Source organism: Macaca fascicularis, chromosome 2 (genome assembly GCF_037993035.2).
Source record: "Macaca fascicularis isolate 582-1 chromosome 2, T2T-MFA8v1.1".
Lineage (NCBI taxonomy): Eukaryota > Metazoa > Chordata > Mammalia > Primates > Cercopithecidae > Macaca > Macaca fascicularis.
In genome coordinates this window covers 91273086-91300800 of record NC_088376.1, presented here as the reverse complement: position 1 = coordinate 91300800, position 27715 = coordinate 91273086, and the positions used below count along the sequence as shown (strand labels likewise).

Sequence of the window (27715 nt, the reverse complement as noted above, 5' to 3'; positions counted from 1 at the left end):
ATGAGGTTAGCATTGTTGAGTGCACACTCTACTTGCCACTCCTCCCCTTACCTCATATAACCTAGAGAATCACATTATGATACTCTAGGATCACTCACCTTGGTTATCAACTGTCAGACTTTGATAAACTCCCACAGGGATTTAAAAGCCTCTGTTTGCTCTGTCTGTGGTACACCAGATCCAGAAGCACATGGGGACTCTAGACTCTGGATGACAAAAGCAAGCAGAATAATTTGCAAATAGAACCTGTGATCATTCCATATACACTTGACCCTTGAACAACATGGGTTTGAACTGTGCAGGTTCAAAATACATGATTTATTTTTATTTTTATTATTATTTTTTTTTAATTTTTGAGACAGGGTCTCACTCTGTTGTCTAGGCTGGAGTGCAGTGGTGCAGTCTCCGCTCACTACAACCTCTGCCTCCCGAGTTCAAGTGATTCTCCTACCTCAGCCTCCCAAGTAGCTGGGATTACAGGCTTGTGCCCTCACATGCAACTTTTTTTTTTTTTTTTTTTTTGTATTTTTAGTAGGGACAGGTTTTTGCTATGTTGACCAGGCTGGTCTTGAACTCCTGGCCTGAAGTGATCCACCTGCCTCTGCCTTCCAATGTGCTGAGATTACAGGCATGAGCCACCACACCTGGCCATGAATTTTTTTCAATAAATATATTGGAAAATTTTTTTGAGATCTGTGACAGTTACAAAAGACTGACGAATGAACTGCATAGCCTAGACATATCCAAAAAGTTAAGAAAAAGGCATGTCATCAATGCATAAGATATAGCAGATACCAGCTATTTTATCATTCACTAACATAATACACAAATCTATTATAAAAGGTTAAAATTTGTAAGAACTTACTATACACATAAACACAGATATTAAATGAGCCCCGTTCACAGTCAAGAGAAATAAATGTAAAAATGCAGTATTAGGCTGGGCAAAATGTCTCACGCGTATAATCCCAGCACTTTGGGAGGTTGAGGCGGGCAGATTGCCTGAGCTCAGGAGTTGGCGACCAGCCTGGGTAACAAGGTGAAACCATGTCTACTAAAATACAAAAAGTTAGCTGGCATGGAGGCGTGTGCCTGTAATCCCAGCTACTTGGGAGGCTGAGGCAGGAGAATTGCTTGAACCTGGGAGGTGGAGGTTGCAGTGAACCGAGATTGCACATGACAGAGTGAGACTCCATCTTGGGGGAAAAAAAAAAAAAAAGCATTATTAAAACATGGCTGCATAAAATTAAATGTAGTACATACTGCACTACTGTAATAATTCTGTGATCATCTCCTGTTTCTATATCTGTGAGCTCAAGTGTTGCAAGTATTTGATTGAAACACGGCGTGGTACTATTCATCTTCGTGTGAGCAAGTCGTGTCTCCATTAAATTGCATATTGCAGTAAAAAGTGATCTCTCACGGTTCTTAAATATTTTTTATGTTGTTTAGTGCAAACCATAAATCTTGAATAACACCATGGGACTCATATGAAATGCCACTGGTCGTGCTTTAAGTGCTCCCAAGAAGCAGAGAAAAGTCATGATATTACAAGAAACAACTTTCTTTACAAAAATAAGATGGCTGGCCCGCAGGTTGTAGTTTACTGACCCCTCTTCTAAACATTTTTTTAAAAAATTAGGTAAATCCATAAATAATGTGAAAACTTTTCAAATTACATTGTAAAAAAATGTATGTTTCAAAATAGATTGTGTAGGGTGGGTGCGGTGGCTCACACCTGTAATCCCGGCACTTTGGGAGGCCGAGGCAGGTGGATCACTAGGTCAGGAGTTTGAATCAGCCTGGCCAACATAGTGAAACCCTGTCTCTACTAAAAATACAAAAAACAAAAAAAATAAGCTGAGCGTGGTGGCGGTCACCTGTAGTCCCAGCTACTCAGGAGGCTGAGGCAGGAGAATCGCTTGAATCCGTGAGGTGGAGGTTGCACTGAGCTGAGATCGTACCACTGCACTCCAGTCTGGGCGACAGAACGAGACTGTCTCAAAAAAAAAAAAAAAAAACAGATTGTGTATTTATAGAGTATGTTGTTATTTTATTAAAAGTTATACGTAAAAATTATATAAATAAAACTCTGTAACTACATAATTATATATAATTATTATATATTATGTGTGTAACTACATGTAATTATATATTAAAATATAGTTATATATGTCTATATATAAAATTATATCTTTATATAGATAAGCAGGTAATATAAGCAAAGGAAAAAAGCCTGATGTAATATGCACCAAAATGTTAACCTGGTGACTAAAACCTCAATTTGGGATTGTAGAAAGCTTTTCTTAATATAAAAGTTAAAATTTTTTTTCAGACAGAATCTCGCTCTGTCACCCAGGCTGGAGCGCAGTGGTGTGATCCTGGCTCACTGCAACATCTGCCTCCCGGGTTCAAGTGATTCTTCTGCCTTGGCCTCCTGAGTAGCTGGGACTACAGGCGCCCGTCACCATTCCTGGCTCATTTTTGCATTTTTACTAGAGACAGCATTTCACCATGTTGGCCAGGCTGGTATTGAACTCCTGACCTCAGGTGATCTGCTCACCTCAGCCTCCCAAAGTGCTGAGATTACAGGCGTGGGCCCCCGTGCCTGGCCTAAATGTTTTTTAGAAAGCAATAATCTTAAAACAAATTTATGACACAAAATGAAACATTTTAAAATGTACACATTACTAGTTATATACAATCACTTTTGTCTCTTTCTTTTCAATGCTTGTCTGCACTTTATGCTTGTCAAAGTTTACATATTTTCCTAGTTTTCTTTGCTTTATTCCTATTGTGTGCTCAGGGTCAGCAGCTTGCAATAAACCACAGTTTAAAAAATATTAGGCCAGGCGCAGTGGCTAACGCCTGTAATCCCAGCACTTTCAGAGGCTGAGGTGGGTGGGTGATCGCCTGAGGTTAGGAGTTCGAGAGCAGCCTGACCAACATGGTGAAACCCAGTCTCTACTAAGAATACAAAAATTAGCCTTGCGGGGTGGCGGGCGCCTGTAATCCCAGCTACTTGGGAAGCTGAGGTAGGAGAATCTCTTGGACCTGGGAGGCAGAGGTTGCAGTGAGCCGAGATTGCACCATTGCACTCCAGCCTGGGCGACAGAGCAAGACTCCATCTCAAAAAAAAAAAAAAAAAGAAAAAAAAATTAGATAAAAGTTGTGATTATAATCATAGTGGTAGTAATGTGAAATAGAGCAAGTTTAGGTAAAATTTCTAAAAATAAGCCTTCTTGGGGAAAACCAACGCACTCAAAATGTTACTCTCAAGTGTTACTCAAGAACCTTTCAGATGGGCTATTGTGTAGAATCTTTCAGAATATCTTTGTTCACATGTCCCAGGAGACAGACACCAAAAAATTCCAGGAGCATTGCTACTCTCTGTTTCTTACTACAGCCCAGTTGGCACAATGGGAACGACTCTGATGCTTTTAATATCTGTAAGAACTACAGTTGACCCTCGAACAATGCAGGGGTTAGGGTTAGCCTAAGTTAACTACTAATAGCTTTCTGATGACTATTTATGGATAATGTAAATACACATATTTTGTATGCTTGTACTGTATTCTTACAATAAAGTAAGCTAGAGAAAAGAAAACATAATGAAGAAAATCTTAAGGAAGAGAAAATACGTTTACAGTACTGTAAATGTATTTATAGGCACTATAGATTTATGTCATCTGTTTACAAAATGAATTGTATGCCTGAAATAGCGGGTAACTGCAGCTGCAGGCCTCAATCTCCGGTACATATCAAGTAATTCAACTTCTGTACTGCAGCCTGGGCAACAGAGGGAGGCTCCATCTCAAAAAAAAAAAAAAAAAAAGGAATGGCTCACTTTTGTTAAAATAGTGAACCCCAGAACTCATAGGAACTATTTTTTTTTTTTTCTTTCCAGAAAACCTAATCTTCTTCTGACTTCTCTAGTCCTTGGATGGGCCCTGCTTGTTCTTTTTCCACCTATATCAGGAAAACGGCTCAAAACCAAAGTACAGTGGCAGGTAGCTGCTGCCTGGGACTTGGGCCCCTTACTCTGGTGTGCTCCAGCTGCCTGGGACTGAGCTGATCTTCTCAGGCTGTGGGTTGAATTCTTTTATCTCGTTATTTGTTTCACTTTCTCTGTCTCTGTCTCTGTCTCTCTCTCTCTCTCTCTCTTTCTTTCTTTCTTTCATTTTTAACTGTGACAGGGTCTCGCTCTTTCACCCAGACTGGAGTGCAGTGGCATGATCACAGCTCCCTGCAGCACTGGGGCCTTGAACGCTGTCACAGCTCACTGCAGCCTCAAACTCTGGGGTTCAATCCATCCTCCCACCTCAGTAGCCGAAACTATAGGCATGCACCACCACCACCACACCCCGCTAATTTGTTATTGCTGTGGTTGTAGAGACAGGATCTCTATATATTGCCTGGGTTGGTCTCAAACTGCTGGGCTCAAGCAATCCTCCTCCCTTGGCTTCCCAAAGTGCTAGGATTACAGGCATCAACTACTGTGCCCTGCCATCTCCTCATGCTGACTAGCACACTAGAGGACCCTGCCTGGGGTCCTGCCTGGCCTGGCTCTCCTCACACAGCCTACCCACAGCTCTACCTGTGTCCCTGCCTTATTTGGATTTGATTTTTGTATATGGCAAGGATACGGGTCTAGTTTCGTTCTTCTATATATGGATATCCAGTTTTTCCAGCACCATTTATTGAAGAAACTGTCTTTTCCTCAATATATGTTCTTGGCACCTTTGTTGAAAATGAGTTCACCATAGCTGTATGGATTTATTTCTGGATTCTCTATTCTGTTCCATTGATCTATGTGTCTATTTTATGCCAGTACCATGTTGTTTGGGTTACAATAAGCTCTGAGGTATAATTCGAAGCCAGGTAATGTGACTGCTCTAGTTTTGTTCTTTTTGCTCAGAATAGATTTGGCTCTTCTTGGTCTTTTGTGTTCATATCAATTTTAAGATTGTCTTTTCTTTTCTTTTTTTCTTTTTTCTTTTTTCTTTTTTTTGAGATGGAGTTTCCCTCTTGTTGCCCAGGCTGGAGTGCAATGGTGTGATCTCGGCTCACCGCAACCTCCGCCTCCTGGGTTCAAGCAATTCTGCTGCCTCAGCCTCCTGAGTGGCTGGGATTACAGGCTGCCTGCCTCATTTTGTATTTTTAGTAGAGATGGGGTTTCTCCATGTTAGTCAGGCTGGTCTCGAACTCCTGACCTCAGGTTATCTGCCTGCCTTGGCCTCCCAAAGTGCTGGGATTACAGGCATGAGCCACCATGCCTGACCAGGATTGTCTTTTCTATGTCTGTGAAGAATATTGTTTGTATTTTGATAGGGATTGCATTGATTCTCTAGATTGCTTTGGGTAGAATGGAATTTCAGCAATATTGATTCTTCCAATTCATGAACATGGAATATCTTTCTATATTTTGTGTCCTCTTCAATTTCTTGCATAAACGTTTTATAGTTTTCATGGTAGAAATCTTTCATTTTGGTTAATTCCTAGGTATTTAATTTTATTTGTAGCTATTGTAGATGGGATTACTTTTTAATTTCTTTTTCAGATCATTTGCTGTTGGCATATAGAAATGCTATGATTTTTATATGTTGATTTTGTATCCTGAAACTTTACTGAATTTGGTTATCAGTTTACATAGTTTTTTGGTGGAGTCTTCAGATTTTTCCAAATATAAGATTATATCATCTGTAAATAAGGATAATTTGACTTCTTTCATTCCTATTTGGATGCCTTTTATTTCTTTCTCTTGTCCAATGTTTCTTTGTTGATTTTCTGTCTGGATACTCTATCCAATGATGCAAGAGGGGTGCTGAAGTCTCCAGCTATTATTCTGTTGGGGTCTATCTCTTTTGCTCTAATAATATTTGCTTTACCTAATCTGGGTGCTCCACTGTTGGGTGCATACATATTTACATCTGTTATCTCCTCTCGCTTAATTAACTCCTTTATAATTATATGATGACTTTCTTTGTCTCTTTTTATAGTTTTTGTCTTGAAATCTATTTTGTCTGATACAGCGATTCTCACTCTTCTTTTGGTTTCCATTTTCATGGAATATTTTTTTCCATCCCTTTATTTCCAGTCTATGTGCATCTTTATAGGTGAAGTGTGTGTCTTATAAGCAACAGATCATGGGGGCTTGCTTTTTTTAGAAAAATCCATTCAGTCACTCTATGTCTTTTGATTGGAGAGCTTATTCCATTTACATTCAGTTATTACTGATAAGTAAGGACTTACTCCTATAATTTTGGTATTTGTTTTCTGGTTGTTTTGTAGCTAGTCTTCCTTCTTTTTTTCCTTCCTGTTTTCCTTTAGTGAAAGTGATTTTCTCTGATGACATATTTTAATTTTTTTTGCTTTTTATTTTTATACGTTCATTGAGGTTACCATTAGGCTTGTAAATAGTATCTTATAACCCATTACTTTAAACTCATGACAACTTAACACTGATGCCATAAACAAATTAACTAATGAGCAAAAATAAAATTCATAAAAACTCTGTAGTTTAACTTTATCTCCCCACTTTTTAACTTTTTTGTTGTTTCTGTTTATATTTTATTATACTATCTATGTCTTGTAAAGTTGTTGCAGTTATTTTTGGTGATTTCACCTTTTAGTCTTTCTGCTTAAGATACGAGTAGCTTACACATCACAATTACAGTGTTATATTCTGTGTTTTTTCTGTGTACTTACAATTACCAATGAGTTTTGTATCTTCAGATGATTTCTTATTGTTCATTAACATCATTTTCTTTCAGATTGAAGAACTTCCTTTAGCATTTCTTATAGGACAGGTCTGGTGTTGATGAAATCCCTCAGCTTTTGTTTGTCTGAAAGAGTCTTTATTTCTCTTTCATGTCTGAAAGCTATTTTCACCTGATCTACTATTCTAGGGTAAAAGTTTTTTTCCTTCAGCATATTAAATATGTCATGTCACTCTTCTTGGCCTATAAGGTTTCCATGGAAAAGTCAGACGTATTGGAGCTCCCTTGTATGCTATTTGTTTCTTTTCACTTGCTACTTTTAGGATCCTTTCTTTATCCTTGACCTTTGGGAGTTTGATTATTAAATGCCTTGACGTAGTCTTCTTTGTGTTAAATCTTCTTGGTGTTCTACAACCTTCTTGTACTTAAATACTGATATCTTTCTCTAGGTTTGGGATATCCTCTGCTATTATCCCTTTGAATAAACTTTCTACCCCATCTCTCTCTATATTTTCTCTTTAAGGCCAATAACTCTTACAGTTGCCCTTTTGAGGTTATTTTCTAGCTGTTGTAGGCATGCTTCACTCTTTTTATTCTTTTTTCTTTTGTCTTCTCTGACTATTTATGTTCAAATAGCCTGTCTTCAAGCTCACTAATTATTTCCTCTGCTTGATTGATTCTGCTACTAAGAGAATCTGATGCATTCTTCAGTATGTCAATTGCATTTTCTCAACCCCAGATCTTCTGCTTGATTTTTTTTTTTTTTTTTTTTTTTTTTTTTTTTTGTGACAGGGTCTCACTCTGGAGTACAGTGGCATGATCATGGCTCATTGCAGCCTTGACCTCCTGGGCTCAAGCAATCCTCCCACCTCAGCCTCCCAAGTAGCTGGGACTACAGGTCACTGTAGTGCACCACCATGCCCAGCTAATTTTTGTATTTTTTGTGAAGATGGGGTTTCACCATGTTGCCTGGGCTGGTCTTGAACTCCTGAGCTCAAGCGAGATCCACTCATCTTGGCCTCCCAAAGTGCTGGGATTACAGATGTGAGCCAGCATGCCTGGCTTTGATTCTTTTTAATTATTTCAATCTCTGTTAAATTTATCTGACAGGATTCTCAATTCCTCTATGTGTTATCTGGAATTTCTTTGAGTTTCCTCAAAACAGATATTTTGAATTCTCTGTCTGAAAGGTCACATATCTCTGTCTCTTCAAGCTTGGCCCCTGGTGCCTTATTTAGTTTGTTTGGTGAGGTCATGTTTTCCTGGCTAGTCCAAATGCTTGTGGATGTTCATTGGTGTCTGGGCATTGAAGAGTTAGATATTTATTATAGTCTTTGCAGTCTGGGCTTGTTTGTATTCCTCCTTCTTGGGAAGGTATTCCAGGTATTCAAAGAGACTTGGGTGTTGTGATCTAAGTTTTTGGTTACTGCAGCTGTATCTGCATTCGGGGGCTCCAAGCCCATTAATGCTGTGGTTCTTAAAGAGTGGAGGTACTGCCTTCATGATCTTTGATAAGACCTGCAAGAATCGTCTGGATTACCAGACAGAGACTTGTTCTCTTCCCTTAGTTTCTCCCAACAAGTGGAACTGCTGTCTGTGCAGAGCTGCCTGGAGCTGGGGGAGGGGTGACACAAGGACACCTGTGGCCACCAGCACTGGGACTATGCTGAGTGAGACCTGAAGCTGACAAGCACAGGCTTCACCCAAGGCCTGCTGTAACCACTACCTGTCTACCCTGTTTGCTCAAGGCCTTAAGTCTCTGCAATCAGCAGATGCCAAAGCCAGCCAGACTTGTGTCCATCCCTTAAGGGCAGCAAGTTCCCCTGGGCCCTGGGCAGGTCCAGAGATGTTGTCCAGGAGCCAGGGCCTAGAGCCAGAAATCTTAGAACTCTACCTGGTGCTCTCTTCTACTGCAGCTGAGCTGGTACAGAAACCACAAGACAAAGTCCTTCCTATTCTTCCCTCCCCTTTCCCCAGGTGGAGGAATTTCTCCCCATGTCCAACACCACCACAAGCCCACAGTAAGTGCTTCCAGGGTGTAGCTGATATTCACTTAAGGCCTAAGAGCTCTTCAGTTAGCTTGTGGTGGATGCTGCCAGGCTTGGGACTCACCGTTCTGGACAGTGGGCTCTCCTTTGGCCCAGAGTAGGTACAGAAATGCTACCCAAAAGCCAATGGCTGGGACTGGGGACCATGAGAGCCTGTTTGGTGCTTTTCCTCAATGTGGCCAAGTTGGTTCCTAAGCTTCAAGACAAAGTCCCCTTTTTCTTCCTTCTTCTTTTCTCAAGCAGAAGGAGTCTATCCTCGTTGCCACCATAGCTGTGAATATGTTTGTTCACATCTGAAGCCAGTACATCCCAGAGTCTCACCCAAGGCCCATAGTGTGTACTACCTGGTTAATGCTGCTAATTATTTGGGGCCCAGAGATTCTTTAGTCTGCAGGTGATAAATCCTGCCAGGACTGAGTCCTTCCCTTCAAGACAGTGGGTTCCCTTCTGGCTCAACATGTGTCTAGAAATGTTATCCAGGAGCTAGGATGAGGGAGGCATGGTGTCAGCAATTCAAGACTCTTTCCTACCCTCTTCAATAACTCTTTCAGTGATATGAAGTTAAAACCAGGTGCTGTGATTGCTCACATGATTTTTGATTCTTATGAAGGTGCTTTTTTGTGTAGATAATTATTCAATTTGGTGTTCCTGCGGGGAGGATAATCAGTGAAGGGTTCTATTTGTCCATTTTGCTCTCTACCTTTCTCAATATTTTTTCATATTCTGAAAACTTGTTATATGCCAGGTATACTATTCTGTGTTCTATATATGTAACTCCAGTATTAAGACACTTACTGTGGAGGAATAAGTCCATTTCAAAATGATTTTACTCTTAGCCTATAAACCAGTCCCATGAAATTCTGAGAAATACTAATTTAGGACTTTTACTTAAGTTCAAGTATTATATTCTAACTCTCACGGAGTCCATAGAAATAAGAAATGAGTGCAGAGGTATCAGAAATTTGGAAGTAGCTTCTCTAGTCCTTTCAACTTATCTCTAGTTCTGTTCATGGGACCTTTTATCCTGGACAGTGGGATCACATTACACAGTCACCTCCATGGCTGGCTAAGAGTAGCTCCCAGGGTGCTGTCCACACTTGAGCTGTGTCCACTCCTTTTATCTCTTCACTCCCGAGTTCTTCACTCACCTGCTCTGCTGTCCAGCCACCAGCCTAGGAGCCAGGCATTCTTTCTGGTTCCACTGCTGGAAGGAAGATGGGGGAGGCGACAAGTATCAGTAAGTCTTTGTGGCGGTCTGGTCGCAGGTTGGCACATCTGCAGGCAATCAGACTTTTTATATTTTAACAGTCAGTACTCTCTTTGTTAATACTAAAAGAGCGTGTTTATATTCTTCCCAGTCTTAAGTCACATTACAAAAGGCTCTCATCATTATGGATGTGTCTGACTCACAGGAGTGTGGGAGAAAAAGAAAATCTGAATCCTCACATTAAATGCTCACATTGAATCTTCACAGAGCCCTTGAAAAAGAGGCACAGTTGATTCTCATTATTCATGGTAACTAGAAAATCACCATGAACACTGACTCAGTGAGTACTGAATCATTGTTCAGTACTGTTTAGTTCAGAACACTGAACCTAGGGACAACAAAGGGTTAGGTTCCTGTAAGCCTCTGGTCACAATATGTTCATCAACCAGTCAGTACATAATATTGTTTTATGTTTGTTTTTGTTTAATGACATAGTCTTAGTTCATTTTCTGTTGCTTATAACAGAATTCTAAAATTGGAAAACTTATTTTTAAAAAGTTTTTTTTTTTTTTTTTTTGAGATGGAGACTCACTCTGTCACCCAGGCTGGAGTGCAGTGGCGCAGTCTCAGCTCACTGCAACCTCCATCTCCCGGGTTCAAGAGATTCTCCTGTCTCAGCCTCCCAAGTAGCTGGGACTACAGGTGCACACTACCACGCCCAGCTAATTTTTGTATTTTTAGTAGAGACAGGGTTTCACCATATTGGTCAGGCTGATCTCGAACTCCTGACCTCAGGTGATCCACCCGCCTTGGCCTCCCAAAGTGCTGGGATTACAGGCATGAACCACTGCACCAGGAGTTTATTTCTTATAATTGATGGGGACTGACAAGTCCAAGGTCAAGAGGCCACATATGGTGAGGGCCTTCTTCCTGGTGGGGACTCTCTATAGAGTACCAAGGTGGCACAAGGCATCACATGGCGAGGGGGCTGAGTGGGCTAGTTCAGATCTCCCTTCTTCTTCCCTTAAATCCACCAGTCCCACTCTGTGACAACTAATTAATCCATTAACTCATTAATCCATAAATGGATTAATTCATAAGGACAGAGCCTTCATGTCCCAATTATGTCTTTTTTTTTTTTTTTTTTTTTTTTTTTGCTTTTCAAGACAAGGTCTTGCTCCATCACCCAGACTGCAGTACAGTGATGTCATCTTGGCTCACTGCACCCTCAAGCTCCGGGCCTCAAGAGATCCAGCTCAGCCTCCCAAGTAGCTAGGACTACATATGCCACCATGCCCAGCTAATTTTTGTATTTTCGGTAGAGACAGGTTCTCACTGTGTTGCCCAGGCTGGTCTCAAACTCCTGGCCTGAAGCAATCTTCCCGCCTTGGCCTCCCAAAGTTCTGGGATTACAGACATAAGCCATTACGCCCAGCCTCATTCACCTCTTAAGGTCCTACCTCTCAATACTATCACATTGGGGATTAAGTTTCAACGTGAGTTTTGGAGGGGACAAACATTCAAACCATAGCAGAATAATCATAGCATAAGTATTGTTGATTCATTAACATTGAACTCATACCTGACAGCACTATACCTCATGCCTGAACAAAGTTTATCTAACACTTATCTGCACTCCCATTTCTTTTGCAGCACTATTCACAAGAGTCAAACAATAGAATCAAACTAAGTGTCCATCAACGGATAAATGGATACAGAAAATGTGATATATATACACAATGGAATACTATTCAGACATTAAAAAGATGAAATTCTAGGGCGGGTGCAGTGGCTCATGCCTGTAATCCTAGTACTTTGGGAGGCCGAGGCACGCTAATCACCTGAGGTTGGGAGTTTGAGACCAGCCTGACCAACATGGAGAAACCCTGTCTCTACTAAAAATACAAAATTAGCTAGGCGTAGTGGCACATGCCTGTAATCCCAGCTACTCGGGAAGGCTGAGGCAGAAGAATTGCTTGAACCTGGGAGGCAGAGGTTGCAGTGAGCCGAGATTGCACCATTGCACTCTCACCTGGGCAACAAGAGCGAAACTCCGTCTCAAAAAAAAAAAAAAAGATGAAATTCTGTCATTTATAGCAACATAGATGGAACTGGAGGTCATTATGTTGAGTGCAATACGCCAGGCACAGAAAGACAAATATCACATGTTCTCACTCATATGTGGGAGCTTAAAAAGTTGATCTCATGGAGGTAGAGAGTAGATGATGGTTACCAGAGGTTGGGAAGGGTAGAGGGGAGGTGATGAAGAGAAACTGCTTTCCCAGTACAATTTGAAGGATTCTGAAAGCTTGCTTGTCTCTAAATGTATCCTTTGTTGATATGATTTGGATATTTGTGCCCTCCAAATCTCATATGGAAATGTGATTCCCGTTTTGGAGGTAGGGCCTGGCGGGAAGTGTTTGGATCATGAAGACTGGTCCCTCATGAATGGCTTAGTGCTGCCCTCTCAGTGGTGAGAATTCTCATTCTGTGTTCATGCAAGATCTGTTTTTATTTATTTATTTATTTATTTATTTATTTATTTATTTATTTTTAGGAGTGTGCCATCTCCCACATTACTTGCTCTTGCTCTTGCCATGTGATGCTCCTGCCACCTTCTTCCATAATTGTAAGGTTCTTAAGGCCTCACAAGGGATGCTGATGCCATGCTTCCTTACAGCCTGCAGAGCCGTGAGCTAATTAAATATATTTTATTTATAAATTACCCAACCTCAGGTTCCTTCCTTCCTTCCTTCCTTTTCCTTTCTTTTCCTCCTTCCCCTCCCCTCCTCCCTCTTTTTCTTTCTTTCTTTCTTTCTTTCTCTTTCTTTCTTTCTTTCTTTCTTTCTTTCTTTCTTTCTCTTTCTTTCTTTCTTTTCTCTTTCTCCTTCCTTCCTTCCTCCCTCTCTCTCCTTCCTTCCTCTTTCTTTTCTTTTCCTTTCCTTTCTTTTCTTTGCTTTTCTTCCCTCCCTCCCTCCCTCCCTCTCTCCCTCCCTCTCTCCCTCCCTCCCTCCCTCCCTTCTTTCCTTCCTTCCTTCCTTCCTTCCTTCCTTCCTTCCTTCCTTCCTTCCTTCCTTCTTTTCTTTCTTTCAACAGGGTCTCACTCTATTGCCTTGGTTGGAGTGCAATGGTGTGACCATGGCTCACAGCAGCCTCAACCTTCCAGGCTGAAGAGATCTTCCCATCTCAGCCTCCTGAGTAGCTGGGACAACAGGTACACACCACCACACCCAGCTAATTTTTAATTTTTTTGTAGAGACAAAGTCTTGCCATGTTGCCGGGGCTGGTCTCAAACTCTTGGGCTCAAGCAATCCTCCTGCCTCAGCCTCCCAAAGTGCTAGAATTGCAGGTGTGAGCTACTGCACCCAGCCATGTATTCCATTATAGCAACACAAACAGGATAACACATTCATCCATCTACATAATGCTTAAATGAAATCTCTTCTAAAATCCTACTATTTAAAAGCCTATCTCAGCAGGCATTGCCTGGAAATGGTAAAGAGGAGAGGCAAATATCTATGGTAAGAGTTGAGTGGTATTAGGAACTAGTCCCTATGGTTTGGGTATTTGTCCCCTCCAAACCTCATGTTGAGATTGGATTCCCAATGTTGCAGTTGGGGCCTAATGGGAGGGTGGTTGAGTTATGGTGGCAGATCCTTCATGAATAGATTGATACCCTCCTTGGGAGAGTGGGAGGCTGTGAGTGAGTTCTCACTCTCTTAGTTCCCACAGCAGATCATTGTTAAAAAGAGCCTGACACCTCCCACTCCCAACCCCCGCACCTTTCCTACTCTCTTTCCATATGATCTCTGCACAGACTCTCCTTCACCTTCTGCCACGAGTGGAAACAGCCTGATACCCTCACCAGAAGCCAAGCGGTTGCTGGTGCCATGCTTTTTGTAAGCCTGTGAAACCGTGAACCTTCACGCCTGTAATCCCAGCACTTTGGGAGGCCGAGGTGGGTGCATCACGAGGTCAGGAGATCGAGACCATTCTGGCTAACACGGTGAAAATCCATCTCTACTAAAAATACAAAAAATTAGCCGGGCATAGTGGTGGGCGCCTGTAGTCCCAGCTACTCAGGAGGCTGAGGCAGGACAATGGCGTGAACCCAGGAGACGGAGCTTGCAGTGAGCCGAGATCGCGCCACTGCTCTCCAGCCTGGGCGATGAGTGAGACTCTGTCTCAAACAAACAAACAAACAAACAAACAAAAAGTGAACTTTTTTTTTTTTTTTTTTAAATAAATTACCTAGGTTTAGCTATTCCTTTATAGGAGCACAAAATAGACTAAGACACTGAGACAAGGACAAATATCTGAAGAATGAGCACTTTGGGGAAGAGCAATCTTATACAACAATTCAAAAGCAGAATCAACAAGAGGAAGCTACACTTTGCCTCCTTCGAAGTTTTGCCAAAGACCAGTCGTACATCTCAATTAGGCTAGAAGCTGAGATGACCTCAACTGTGAGCACAGGGCTTATGAGCTTGCAGCACTTCTGAGAGTTCCTTAAGAGGCCTTAAGAGAGCTGAGCATCAGCAGCAGATGGCTGGAATGTGCTCTGTACTGACTTACTCACTCCCATTGCCTGTGTTCCTTAAGTCACTCCTGGGGTTTGAGCTCCTGTGTCCAGTGCCAGCTTTATGCCCCTCAAGCTGGAGTGTATGTACTCCTGGAATACAACAAAGGAGGTGGCCAAAGAGACGAGGTCCTCTCTTTACGTGTTACAGCACGTAACATGGCACATCTTGTTAAGATGTGGTAAGAGGCTCTGTAGCCTCTTTTTTGCTCAAAGACAGAAGAGGGGGCATATGGAGAAAGGGAATTAACCTAATAGGAAAGTCAATGAAAACATTATTTAACCCATGTGTGGGTTAAAATATGAAAACCCTTTTTTTTTTTTGAGATGGAGTTTTGTTTCTGTTGCCCAGGCTGGAGTGCAACGGTGCGATCTCGGCTCACCACAACCTCCACCTCCCCGGTTCAAGTGATTCTCCTGCCTCAGCCTCCCAAGTAGCTGGGATTATAGGCATGTGCCACCACACCTGGCTAATTTTGTATTTTTTAGTAGAGACGGGGTTTCTCCATGTTGGTCAGGCTGGTCTCGAACTCCCAGCCTCTGGTGATCTGCCCACCTCAGCATCCCAAAGTGCTGGTCTTACAGGTGTGAGCCACCACACCCGGCCAAAACATTTTAACATTAAAACAAACACTGATAAAGCACTGAGTAGAATGTAAAATTTAAATAATTTTTGGAAAAAACCCAAACTTTTTACTTGCTGCAGGCCATTTCAAACTTTCTCCTCAGTGACCATTGCCTCACCCCTCATGCTGGACACACATCCATGCACATCTCTAGTCTGAGGAGAAGTGAAAGGAAGGTGCTTTGGCGTAAAGATTCCAAAATTGTTACTAGTCAAATAAACCAAAAAAGAGAGTACAACCTACCCAAGCATGGGACCAAACTAAATTTGGGGTCAGAGAATTAGGATGCAGGATCTGTTACATCAGCAGTTGCATTTTTGCAACAGTTTGTTGACCAGCAATACAGATACTGGCAAGTTGAAAAGGTAATAGCCAAATGACATTAAAGGTTATCAAGAAGCAGTTTTCATAATGATGAAACTCGGCAAAATTTTTCTCTCACTTTATTTTCTCTTTTTCCAGCAGTAACCACTGCCACCCTCCCATAGATGACACTTGGCCTTCGCCTGTCCCTTTGTTGTCTAAAGCACTCTTACTGAAGAACACTACTTAGGTTTTCTCTTTCTTTCCCTCCCTTCCTCCCTCCTTCCCTCCCTCCCTCCCTCTCTCTCTCTCTCTCTCTCTCTTTCTTTCTTTCTTCTTTTCTTTTCTCTTTTCAGATATAGACTGTCACTCTGTCATCCTAGGTAGAATGCAGTGGCATGATCGTAGCTCACTGCAGCTTCAAATGTGTAGGACCAAGTGATCCTCCAGCCTCAGCCTCTCAAATAGCTAGGACTATACGTGTGAGTCACCATGCCTGACTGATTAAAAAAAATTGGGGGTAGGTAGAGATGGGGTCTCATTATGTTGCCCAGGTTGGTCTTGAACTCCTGGCCTCAAGCAATTCTCCCAAAGCGCTGGGATTACAGGCATGAGCCGCTGTGCCTGGCCAGGTTTTCATTCTACCCAGAGTTCTCCAAACTTTACATGCTTCAAACAAAAGATCAGGTCACGTTAACAAGTCAAATAGCGAGGGAAATTTTCAAAATAGAATTAGTCCTAAAAAAAAAAATTGAACTCCTGGTTAAGTTAATCATACTGAGATACTACCAGTCCTTCCATTCCTTCCTTCCATTCCTCCTAAGCAAAAATTTGAAGGCCCTCTATACTGGTTTCTGCTGAGCATTAAGAGCAAAGTATTTTGATTAGCTAATTACAAAACTTTACATGAAATGTAATGAACTCTTCCAGTTAACAATCTCAAGGGATGTTTGTGTTTTAAAATAGATGCCTGTGAATCCAAATGAATGAATCTCTACTTGGCTGAAAACATGGGGAAGATATTTTTCCTTTTTAATTTGAATTTCTTTATACATATGTTGTAATTTTACATAGATGAATAAATGCTATCACATTATACATACTGGATTTTCCAATGAAGTCTTTTAATGTTTTTCTTTTCTTTTTTTTTTGTATTGGTTCCCTAAACCCCACGTCACCCCCTGTATCCGTTTCCTAGGGCTGTCACAACAAAATATCACAAACGGAGTGGCTTCAAACAACTGTGAGAAATTCATTGTCTCACAGTTCTGGAGGCTAGAAGTTCAAGATCAAGGTGTTGGCAGGATCATGCTCCCTTGGAAGCCTCAGAGGAAGATCTTTCCTTTCCTCTTCCAGCTTCTGGCAGCCTCAGATGTTCCCTGGCTTGTGACAACACAACTCCAATCTCTCTGCCTCCATCCCGTCACCACAGGACCCCTCATACGGCTGTATTCTTCCGTGTCTACACTGCTTTCCCTCTGTGAGAGTCTGTCTCTATGTCCAAATGTTGCTCTCTAATAAGGATACCAGTCATGTTGAATTTAATTGAATTAGAGTTCACCGTAATGACCTCATCTTAACTTGAATACATCTGCAAACACCCTATTTCCAAATAAGGACACATTCACAGTGATATAATTTAGATATTTGTCCCCGCCCAAATCTCATGTTGAATTCTAATCCCCAGTGCTGGAAGTGAGGCCTGATGGGAGGTATTTGGATGATGGCAGATCCCTCATAGCTTGGTGCTCTCTTCAAGGTAGTGAGTAAGATCTCACAAGATCTGGTCATTTAAAAGTGTGTGGCACCTTGCCCACCCATTCTCTTGCTCTTGCTCCCATTCTTACCCTATGATAAGCCTGCTCCCCCTTTGCCTTCTGCCATGACTGGTAGTTTCCTGAGGCCTCCCAAGAAGCAGATGCTGCTATGCTTCCTGGACAGCCTACAGAACTGTGAACCAGTTAAACCTCTTTCCTTATAAATTACCCAGTCTCAAGTATTTCTTTATTGCAGTGCAAGAATATTGCTGTGCCTAACAGACACAGGCAGTAGGGGTTACAACCTTACTGTATCTATTTGGGAGTGATATCACTCAACTCATGACACCTCTCAAACCCATGTTACCCATCCTGGTTTGCACCCTTCAGCACTTTCTCACTCGTTCTTCCAGTTTCCCATGCCTGCAGGGAGCCTTTCCGTTTCCTCCCTTCTTCCATCCAGCTCCTTCCTACCAAGACAACTGGGTTAGCAGCCTACAATCCCATTTGTAACACAGCATTGGCCTTTGCTACAGTATCACAAAGGCAGGCAAGAGCAGTGATCACAGTGTCAGAGCCCCAGGAGCAGGAAAAAAATTTTCTGGGGCTCTTTTGGTATGAGCTTTGCGTTTGCTCAGTGCTCTAAAAACAACAGACAAGGAGAGGTGGACTGGGATAGATCTGCTTATCTTGACCAAAAACACATTTCCTCGGGAAGGGAAAGTTTAGGTACTTTTCCCTCCCCAGCACCCCTACCCTGCCTCTGCCTTGAACTTAGGTCGGAGGCTTTCTCTGTAGCCTGGCAGCAGCATTTTAATTATAAATAATTTTCCTACAGACTTCCTTCTGCTTTTCTAGTCATATGTCCACATTCTCTATTTTGATGAAAATCATTGAAAAATGCCCATGGTGTTTTAGAAAAGTTTAACAACTCAAACACCGAAAAGCAAATGCCTCAGTAAACTCTCTTGGCGTCTCTTTTCCCATCCCTCAAAACCCCTCAAATGCCAATAATAATCCATTTGAGAGAATTGTGAGTAGGGAAGGCATTTTTGAGCAACTGAGAATAGGGGTCAGTTCTCAGCCAAGACAACTTATAAATCAGGGCAATTCAAGGAGGCTGGCTGTTTCCAAGTCACGAGTTTGAGCTTTGTGGAGGTCACCTGCTACTGTCTGCCCAGCACTTCCCTCCTCTCCTCCTGAAGAACAGCTCCTGTCCTTACTCCAACTAGTTGGTTCTAGCAAATACTGATCTCAGGGCTAGGCAAGTGACCCAAGCATGGATCTTCAAAGTCCTCATTCGGGAGTTTAAAAATTGGAATAAAAACATCAGGGACTGTCTCATGTGTGATGAAGCTGGAATGATGAGCCTGGAAGGAGCTTCAGGCCTCTCCATCACTGTGGAGTCTGAGAAAGGGGCAGAGACAGGGAATCCTAATGGCATTTGACTTCCTGCTTCCAGGCATCCCTGGAAGCCCATTTGTGCCCTGCCCTTTCCTCAGTTTATCAGAGCCAAAAATTCCCTTTTGCTTATTCTATTTTGGCTTTATTTCTGTCATCTGCAACCAAAAGAGTCCTGCTTAGTACAACAGTTCCTGTCTACAGGGAAGTTCAGCAACCACTTTGTCCCCTCCCCCAGAGCCCAATACAGCCAGAGCTGAGATGCTGAGACCCATATTTATCCATGGTCCACCAGTTAAATGAGGAATGCCACAGCTACTTGAATGGAATGGTTACGCCCCCTATCTTCCTTCTTCCCCCTAAAACAAACAAAACCCCCAAAACCCAACAGTGTTGTGCTGAATGTGAAATTTCATTTTATAAATGAATAAATCAATATATATATTTTCTAGGAATCCTGTAGAAGAGACAGATTTTTGTCAGTTAAACTAAGTCAGGAAGAGATCCAGAGAGTTGAGGAAATCCGTCAAACACATTAACATGGAGCCTGCAAATAAAGAACAGTCTTTGCAAAAGCTTGCCAATTACACAAAGCATGCTTTCTGGGAATGGCACCAAGATATTAGGGAATAACAGTGTCACATTTTAAAACAAAAACTGCTAGTGCAGTACTAATATATTTATCTGATGGCCCCAGAGTCCAAATGACCTAAATCCACAGCCTTTGTTTCTGCAGAGTTTATGTTGCCATCTTCTCAATACAATTCTGTTTTTTTTTTTTTTTTTTAAAAGTGCATTCACACCCGAGTAATTTGTAACATTTGAAAGCATAATCAGAGCTGTATAATACTAGGGCAATTCAAGGAACTAGTTGTCAAGTCTGTAAGGGTGACTTCAAGCACTGAAAGCGTAGTATACTTATATTACAACATGTCAATTTTTTTTTTGAGACGGAGTCTCATTCTGTCCCCCAGGCTAGAGTGCAGTGGTGCGATCTCAGCTCACTGCAAGCTCCGCCTCCCGGGTTCACGCCATTCTCCTGCCTCAGCCTCCTGAGTAGCTGGGACTACAGGCGCCCGCCACCGAGCCCGGCTAATTTTTTGTATTTTTAGTAGAGACGGGGTATGTCAATTTTTAAAGTGTTTATTTATTGTAAAAAATCTTATCGAGCTGCAATGGTGAAGTGGGTGTTAGGTTCTGAACATCGATTGTGAATATGAAATAATTCCTGCTTTGACCATATTCACAGCGTAGTGCCCAAGAGATATTTAAAAATAATTGTCTGACCGGGCGCGGTGGCTCACACCTGTAATCCCAGCACTTTGGGAGGTCGAGGTGGGTGGATCACCTGAGGTCAGGAGTTCGAGACCAGCCTGGTCAACATGGTGAAACCCCGTCTCTATTAAAAATACAAAAATTAGCTGGGCATGGTGGCATGTACCTGTAGTCCCAGCTACTCGGGAGGCTGAGGTAGGAAAATCGCTTGAACCCGGGAGGCGGAGGTTGCAGTGAGCCAAGATCATGCCACTGCACTCCAGCTGGGTGACAGAGTGAGACTCCATCGTAAAAAAAAAAAAAAAAAAAAAAATTGTCTGTGTATATTTCTTGGTAGTTTCTCCCTGTTTCCTTTTCCCTCTTCTTCCCATACCTGATGCATCTGTAGATGTGCACAGCTGCTGAGAGCCTCTGACCAGAGCTCAAACCATCACCTCCCTTGGGGTCCGACACAACATATCAGCATATCCAGAGTGTCTAAAGCTTAATTGCAAAGCAAGTTCAACAACCCTGAGAAAAGAAAAGGTCAAGAATGATGAGGGGGAACAAGAAAGGGTCCTGAGAGTTTAAGGAAAATGGTAGCTTAGGACACTTTAGGAGAACTGTTCTTGTTTGTTTGTTTGTTTGTTGAGACAGTTTCCCTCTGTTGCCCAGGCTGGAATACAGTGGTGCCATCTCGGCTCACTGCAACCTTTGCCTCATGGGTTCAAGTGATTCTCCTGCCTCAGCCTCCCAAGTAGCTGGGATTACAGGTGTGTGCCACCACACCCAGCCAATTTTTATATTTTTAGTAGAGACAGTGTTTCCCCATGTTGGCTAGGCTGATCTCAAACTCCTGACCTCAAGTGATCCAACCACCTCAGCCTCCCAAAGTGACGGGATTACAGGTATGAGCCACTGTGCGTGACCAGGAGACCTGTCTCTTGAAGAACTCTACCTTCACTGAGCCTCTACCCAGACATCAGACGCCACATGTTCCTGTTTTTCTTCTGCCACACAGACTCCACTTTGGCAGAGCCCACCTCTTCTTTCTGGCCTCTAAATATTAGTGTCCTAGGAGGCAGTCCTCAAAGCTCTTCTCTTCTATCTATTCACACTCTCTAAATGATCTCATCCAACCTCATTCAATCAGGAGCAGTGACTGCACCTAGAGAGGAACAGCTGTGGGGAGGCCTGTGTGACGGCAGCTGTGGCTTTGATCAAGGGACTCAGGCAATCTTCAGGAAAGGAGCTGGGGGAATACACCACCTCACTTGCTCTTTTTTTCGGATCTGCCACAGGACTGGCTGACTCCAGCTGGAAACAAAGGGTTGAAGTCCATTGACTTAATCCATACAGGTCAGGCTGTGTGAAGGTAAAGAGCAGAGTGGAGAGGCATGGAGTGAGAATAAGGAAGGCTACAAAGATATGCAGCACACTGTAAATATGCTGAAGACTCCCACATTGTGTTTTTCCAGCCCTAACCTTTCTGGTCGAATCCCAATGGCCTTCTTGGTCATCTCCTCCTGAATATTCACTTGACTGTCCCATCTCCCAGCCTGGTCCTCATCGCCTCCCTTCTATACTGTCCTCCCAATTTCACCACCATTCACACAGTTGTTTAGGCCAAACCTAGCTTTCATCCCTGAATCCTTTCTCTTATAACCAACCCATGAGCAAGTTATGTCAGTGCCACTTTTAAGAAATGTCCAGAATCTGGATATTTCTCACCACACCCACTGCTTCCACCCTAGTCCATGCCCACATTGTCTCTTGCTTGTATGAGGGCAGTAACTTCCAAACCCCCATGTCTACCCTTGCCCCCAGTATGGTCTGTTCTACCTTGGCCCCATGAGGTCTACACAGCAGCCAGAGTGATCCTTCTCCAGCTACTCTTTAACCCTTTACCTTATTTTAATTTTCTTTCCAGCAAGTAACTCCATGTAAATACCTATTATATGTTTATTCATTTATTTGTTTATCGTTGTCTCTTTTATTAAAATTTAGGTTCCATGACGGCAGGAATCTTCTTATCTACCAAGTTTTCCCCTCCGTTGAATAGGTTAATTGTTTAATGGAAAATGAATATAACTTTTCAAAACACACTGTCAAGAGGATGAGAAGACAAGCTATAGACTGGTAGAAAATATTTGCAATAGATGTATCTGATAAAGGACTATTACCCAAAATACAAAGAACTCTTAAAACTCAATAATAAGAAAACAAATAACCTGATGAAAAAATGGCAAGAGACCTGAACAGATACCTCACCAAAGAAGATCCACAGAGGCAAATAAGCATGTGGAAAGGAGCTCAATATCATATGTCATTAGAAAAATGCAAATTAAAACAACAACGATGAGATTCTGCCACACAGCTATTGGAATGGCCAAAATCCAAAACACTGACATCACCAAATGCTGACAAGGATATGGAACAACAGGAGCTCTCATTCATTGCTGGTGGGAATGCAAAATGGTACAGCTACTTTGGAAGACAGTTTGGCAGCTTCTTACAAAACTAAACCTACTCTTACCATGTAATCCAGCAATCATGTTCCTTGGTATTTACTCAAATGAGTTGAAACCTTATGTCCACATAAAAACCTGCACATGAATGTTTATAGCAGCTTTATTCACAATTGCCAAAAATTGGAAGCAATCAAGATGTCCTTCAGTAGCTGAATAAATAAACTGTAGGACATCCAGATAAGGGGATGCTAAAAAGAAATGCTAAAAAGTGCTACAAAGAAATGAGCTATCAAACCATGAAAAAACATGGAAAAACTTTAAAAGCATATTGCTAAGTGAAAAAAGCCAATCTGAAAACCTATATCACAGGTTCAGTTCTGCGATATAAAACAACACATCACAAAGCAGTTTTACAGATAGCTTGTTTCTAGTTTTCAGGACTGGATATTCATATTTTCTTATAAAAGGTCAATAGGTTCGGAAAATCACTTCTTAGATTCTACAAAAAGAGTGTTCCAAACTTGTAAATGCAAATTCAACTATGAGTTCAACTATGCAATCTCTGGAAAAGGTAAAACTGTTGAGACAATAAAAAGATCAGTGGTTCCCAGGGGAAGGTATGATTTCATCTATGTGATCTCTAGAAAAGGTAAAACTATTGAGAAAGTAAAGATCGGTGGTTACCAGGGGAAGGAGGGATGAACAGCAAAGCACTGAGGATTTTAAGGCAATGAAACTTCTGTTGGACTCTACCATGGTGGATGTATATTATTATATATTTGTTCAAACCCATAGCATGTAAAACACCAAGACTGAACACTAACGTAAGCTATGGACTGTATCAATGTAGGTTCATTGGTTGCAACAAATATACCACTCTGCTGTGGGACGTTGACAGTTGGGGAGGCTGTACATGGTGTTGGTGCAGGGGGCATATGGGAATTCTATGTACTTTCTGTTCAGTTTTGCTATGAACCTCAAACACCTCTAGAAAGTAAACTCCCTTTTAAAAAAGAAAAAGAATAATATGTGTGGAGATCCTAGAGGAAAAAAAAGAACCATAAATCCAGAAAAACTAGCCCACTACACTCTGAAACTAATCATTTGTCAAAACAGCAAATATACACTTAAGATGTGTGCATTTCATTGTATGTAAATGTTATATCAAAAGAAAATCTATAAACAAATATTGAATTCTAGTTGTGATATGCATGCTGAAATATTTATGGGGGAAGTGCACTCATGTCTGCAATTTATTTGAAATGCATCAAAATTGGATGGATTAAGGTATAGGTAAAAGAATAAATGGATGGATCGATGGATGCATGGTAGACAGACAGACATATGATAAGGCCAGTTTTGTATATTGAAAATAGAAGAATCTGGGTGATGAGTATTTGCTTGTTCACTGTAAAATTCTTTCAACTTGCTGTATGTCTGAATTTTTTCATAATAAAATGTTGGGATAAACTATATTCAAAACAAGGGTGCAGCTTCCACTTGTTTTTGAGATTTATTAGTGCCAAACATTTTAATGACCTTGGCAGTTATGGTGGGGCAGAACACTTAAGCTAATAACTGAATTGTCACTTTGCTTAAATAAAAACTCAAAGATGTTTTTTCAGACCTCCAAGTCCTTAAAAAGTTTATGAAGAATGTGAAATGGAAGAATTGCTTATGCTCATCTTTAAGCCACTTAGGACCGGCACAAGCCTCAGTCCTCAGAATCATCTATAATGCATGCAGTGTGTGCTCTCAGCAGTGTTTTTTCTCTTTTCTTGACGTCAGTTGCCATTTGTAAGGGTTTCCAAGGTAGTGACCAGACACATCTAAAGGCAAGCCTATAAGAAAGAACAACATACTTATTTTTTCCCTTTTAGCCTCAAATATATTTAAAATTCATAACACATTCAGTCTGATGAAATTCTACTTCAGAGAGAAGCAGACTTCACAGTACAGAAAAGAGCTCCCTACTCTTGTCTCTGCAGCTCTGCTTTTAATGACTGGATTTGCTTAAAAAAAAAAAAAAACTGTATGTAGACTTCTCTTTATACCACAGTTTCCCCCCCTTCCACCCGCCCCCGGGGGAAAAAAATGTGAGAAAATGCTAGGTATATTTTAAAAATAATTTTGGTAAAATCAGTAGAAAGACCTAGTTTACCTCAAAAGTCGGCATGGGAAAAATTGGATCTGTTCAAAACAGGAATATATCATGTTCCTTGGAAAGTATGTGATTTAAAAAAATCAATTAAGACATAATACTTAGGGCTATCAATCAGCACGGTTAATTGATATATTTCTACCTGGACAGATGTTGCATTTTATCAGTTCTATATTTTATATAAATAAAACATGAGTTTGGCTAGGTGTGGTGGCCCGTGCCTGTAATCCTAACACTTTGGGAGGCCAAGGCAGGAGGATGGTTTGAGCCCATGAGTTCAAGACCAGCCTGGGCAACATAGGGAGACCCCCATCTCCACCAAAAAAATTAAAGATAAAAAAATTAGCCAGGCCTGGTGGTGCATACCTGTAGTCCCAGCTACTGAAGTGGGAGGGTCACCTGAGTTCAGGGAGTTCAAAGCTGCAGTGAGCCATGACTGTGTCACTGCACTCCAGCCTGGGCAACAGAGTAAGACTCTGTCTTAAAGATAAATAAATAAATAAATAAATAAATAAAGGTAAGTTTTATAACTGTACACATTTAACATGTATGTTTTTATTTGTGGTAGCAATAAATAAACCATTATGGATTAAGGAGGAACTCCATCACAGTTTTTAAACCTACACTCAAGCCAGGTTCTCCAATGTGGTGCATAGTCCCAGTTACTTGGGAGGCCGAGGTGGGAGGATCGCTTGAGCCCAGGAGCTGCAGGCCAGCCTGGGCAACATAGCAAGACTCTGTACTTTTCTGTTTATTTATTTATTTGAGAAATGGGGTCTGCTATCTTGTTTAAAAACAACGTGACAACAAGGAAATAAATTCATTTGGCCCATAGCCATCCCATTTAAGTTTCTGTTTTGTTTTTTTTTTTTAAGAGACAAGATTGGAGTGCAGTGGTGTATCATAGCTCACTGCAATCTCAAACTTCTGGGTTTAAGCAATCCTCTTGCTTCTGCCTTCCAAGTATTTGGGACTACAGGTATGCACCACCTTGCCCAGCTAATTTTGTTTATCTTTTTTTACTTTTAGTAGAAACAAGATCTTGCTATGCTTCCCAGGCTGGTCTTTAACTCCTGGCTCAAGCAATCCTCCCCCATTAGCTTCCCAAAGTGCTGGAATTAAAGGTGGGAGCCACTGTGGCCAGCCAATTTCTGATTTTTTTAAAAAAACTTAATTTATTTTGGGGAGAAATCTCACAATGTTACTCAGGCTGGTCTGAACTCTTGGGCTCAGGGAATCCTCCTGCCTCAGCCTCCCAAGGAACTGGAATTACAGGTGTAGCCACTATGCCTGGTTTAAGCTTCTAATTTTCACACACACATTTAACTGAGATATATTAAATGCTTTCTGTTTTTCAGGTGTTATGCTGACAATAGATAGCTGAGTATGTGCCTCTCCTCCAGGGACTTGCAATCTAGTTGGAAAGATGGCATGTAAATAACTTTTTAGGGATATGTGACAAGCAGTCCATTTGGGCTGCTGTAATAAAATACCTTAGATTGGGTAATTTATAAATAACAGATATTTTTTTCTCACAGCATTGAGCATTGAAAGGGCCATACTAACAAGAAGCCTTTGATTCTGCCTGGAAAGATCTGGAAGGGCCAAACCCCTGTTCTCAGTTCCTTGTAGAGACAACAGGGTAATCTTTTCTCTTTTTTTTTTTTTGAGACAGAGTTTTGCTCTCATTGCCCAGGCTAGAGTGCAATGGCACAATCTCAGCTCACTACAACTTCTGCTTCCGGGTTCAAACGACTCTCCTGCCTCAGCCTCCCGAGTAGCTGGGATTACAGGCACGTGCCACTACACCCGGCCAATTTTGTATTTTTAGTAGAGATGGTGTTTCTCCATGTTGGTCAGGCTGGTCTCAAACTCCCGACCTCAGGTGATTTGCCCACCTCAGCCTCCCAAAGTGCTGGGATTATAGGTGTGAGCCACTGCGTCTGGCCTAGCAGCAGGGTAATGTTTGTACTGAGCTAGCCAGGGTTGGAAACTGGTAGCCTACGGACTATATCAGGATTCCAAACTCATTTTGTTTGGTCTACAGAGGATTTTGAAAATCCAAGAATATCTCATATAAAAATTCAGATTTGTGGAGTTTTCTGAAAAATTGCAAGATCTGGCAATTCTGGGCTACAACCAACGGGATCTAGACAAGCTGCCTTCAGTTTGTTTTATAACCAAACTGCATGACCACTGACTAATTATACTGCCTTTCAGCAGTTGACCTTCTGTCCCCTGTTAAGTAGGATTGATAATACCATATTTGCGTTTTTTGAAAGTGGAATCTGTAAGAGCAGGGATTGGAGCAGTATTTCTCAAAAATTGGTTTACAACTACCTTTGTCAGTATCGTGTACAACAGTTCTTCCCAACATTTACTGTGGGTATGAATCACCTGGGTATTCTGCAGACTGTGCTCTTTCAAAGTCTTAGAGTGCGTCATTCAACAAAGGAGTCACTAGTCACATGTGACTACTTCAGTTTAAATTAATTCACATTCAACTCCTCAGCACACTAGTCACATTTCAAGTGCTCAACAGCTACACGTATCCTGTGGCTACGTCACTGCACAGTGCGATAGAACATTTCCATCATCTCAAAAAGCTTCATTCGATAGTGCTGTACACAACATTGTCTTAGTCCTTGATGGCTGCCATCACAAAATACCTTAGACTGAGTAACTTTATAAACAACAAAAATGTATTTCTCACAGTTCTAGAGGCTGGAAAGTCCAAGATCAAGGCACTGGCAGATTCAGTACCTAGAAGACACCTGCTCAGAGTATCCTCACAGGGTGGAAGGGGAAAAGCGGCTCCCTGGGACCCTGTTTTATAAGGGTACTAATCCCATTCATGAAGGCTCGCCCCTCATGACCTAATCACCTCCCAAAGACTTTACCTTGAAATACCATCACATTGGTGCTTTCAAAACAGGAATTTTGAGGGGACGACATTCAGGCCATAGCAAACGTTGTCTAAGTCCACCTGAAGCCACTGATCACCTAGGGATGTGATTTTGTTTGATCTACTATGCTTTATTGATTAGGGTTGATTGTCTTTAAAATTAGATGTGAACTTTTAGAAAATTAATCAGTCACAATTGTTTTTTTTGTCATATAGAGAGTCAAATGATTTATGTCCAATAAAAAAGAACCCTAAAGGTTATTTATTTATTTATTTATTATTAT

The 27715-nt window shown here is 41.5% G+C and overlaps 1 long non-coding RNA gene across 2 annotated transcripts; it reads right to left on the bottom strand.

Moving 5' to 3' along the window:
- Positions 1 to 94: 94 nt before the first annotated feature.
- LOC123571855 (uncharacterized) lies at positions 95 to 20421 on the bottom strand. Of its 2 annotated transcripts, none has more exons than XR_006696146.3 (3): positions 20289 to 20421; positions 9916 to 9971; positions 95 to 206 (listed from the first exon to the last, which is right to left on the bottom strand). It is a non-coding gene; the product is annotated as an uncharacterized lncRNA (long non-coding RNA). The 2 variants fall into 2 exon arrangements; XR_010585035.2 differs by lacking the exon at positions 95 to 206 and adding an exon at positions 1874 to 1996.
- Between the last annotated feature and the right edge of the window lie 7294 nt (positions 20422 to 27715).